The sequence below is a fragment of the Myotis lucifugus genome, unplaced genomic scaffold, assembly GCF_000147115.1.
Source record: "Myotis lucifugus unplaced genomic scaffold, Myoluc2.0 scaffold_973, whole genome shotgun sequence".
Lineage (NCBI taxonomy): Eukaryota > Metazoa > Chordata > Mammalia > Chiroptera > Vespertilionidae > Myotis > Myotis lucifugus.
The window spans coordinates 112,237-114,341 of NW_005872021.1; positions in this window are offsets into that span (position 1 = coordinate 112,237).

Genomic DNA, 2,105 nt, shown 5'->3' on the forward strand with positions numbered 1-2,105 from the left:
ATGTGCCTCTTTCCACCACACCGAGCAGAGTATTTGGTGAGGGAGGGCCTTCTGGTTTTACTCCCTTCATCCTCATGGTGACATTCAGCCTCTGTGGAAATGGTAACCCCATCCTTGGGTAACTTTTCTCCTGGGCTGGAGCCACACAGGGTTAACCGCAAACAATCTTTTGCTTATGCTTTTCATCTGTGAGAGGTATGAAATCTGTTTAGGAGAGGAGCCTAAATCAGAAATTAGCAAACTCCTGTCAGCCAAATTTGACCCACTGCCTGTTTTTGTCCATAAAGTTTTATTGGAACTTGGCCACAGTGTCATTGACAGCTTGTCTCTGGCTGCATTTGGGCCTCAAGAGCAGAGAGGAATAGTTGTGATAGCAACTGTACAGCTCACAAAGCCAAAAAATATTTGCTCTCTGACTATTTACAGAAAAAGTTTGTAGGGACCTGTGGGAGGGAAGATGTGGCCACAGAGGGTTCTAAACTCCCTTTTAGTGTCTTCTTACCCCTGTCTCCACCACCTCCTACTTTGCCTGCTCCTTGTGCACGGACGAGGCAAAGGCAACTTATACAACATCAGAAGACTCGCAGTCAGAGAACGGCGTTTTCAGAACTCCCTGTGTCTGGGACTGCCCTGTGTCTGGGACCGCCCTGTGTCTGGGACCGCCCTGTGTCTGGGACCGCCCTGTGTCTGGGACGGCCCTGTGTCTGGGACGGGACCCAGCAGCCTCCAGTAATGTCTGGACACCCTCACCCCTGGGGTTGAGTGCGACTACCTCTGCTTTGTTGTCATTTGAGTCTTGGTCTCAGTGGAGATGGAGGTGGAAAACAAATCGATGCCTTTATGCTTTGCAGCCTCCACCGTGGAAAACAAATCGATGCCTTTATGCTGTTCAGCCTTCACCCTGCAGGATTTAGCTGAGAGCATTGTGGGTTCAGTAGAGAAAGGATCCTCTGGTGATGTCTGCAGTGTGGGAGGGGCTGGGGGCAAAGGCTTGCTTGCCACAACTGGGTGCAACCCTTCCCTGAGATTGGCTAAGTTCTGCAGCCATTTTTCTAGCGCAGTTTACAGCAGTTTTCTGGTCTTTCTTGGCCAGCGCCTTTGGGTGTCTGCTTGGGGAGGAGGAGTGTAACACTTTTGGTGACCTCCAAAATCTCATTCCAAAGGCAGCTTCCTACTCTGTCATTGGATGGGGCAGACTTTGTCAGCTACTGAGCTGTGATGGCAAGTGGGGCCGAGTACACAACTCCACCTCTCCCTGGAGCCCATGGTGAGGCCAGGTATTACCCATCATCCTTGAAGAGGCATGGCACGAGTAGAAAATATGTACCCTTCTTACATCCTAGAGCAAGGCTTGTCAAACTATGGTCTGCAGAACAAATCCCGCGTCATTCTGTAGGGCCCATGAGATGAGAATGGTTTTTATTTTTGTAAGTAACTGAAAAAAAATTTAAAGAAGAATATTTTGTGACAGGTGAAAATGATATGACACTCCCCTTCCAGTTCCCATAATTGGAACACCCCCGTGCTCTTCTGACATTTGATTTGTGGCTATGTTTGCACTATGACAGCAGAGTGGAGTGGTTACAATAGCTCACAAAACCAAAATCATTTTCTGTCTGACGTTTACAGAAAATGTACACTGAGCCTTCTCCTAAAGAAAATAATGGTTTGCACCCGTCTGGAAATGCCAAGAGGCCGGGAAGTTAGCTATGGAAATTGTGATGCACATGTTATTGTGTGTGTCCTGCAGCACTGCAGAGGCTGCGGTCTTAATGGAGCTGAGCAAAGCAACTTAAGGGAAACTGTAAGTGCTGAACTCCAGGAGCTGAACTGGTCAGGAGTCACCAGTGTCCAGGAGTTAGGTAAGTCGTGCATTCTTGGTTTTCAAATGTTGCTGCTACATCAAACTTATTTTGAAATATAGATCCCAGCGCTGTATCACCAGTAGGTTTGAATTCAGTAGGTCAGGGCTGGGATGCAGACTTCTGGCTTTCTAATAAGTCTCCCTCACTATTCCAGAATGTGGCCAACCAGTTTGAGACCCTCTTGGTAACTAAGGACCAGGACAGAGCAGGTGCCATCATCACTGGGGAGCTCCACTGTGT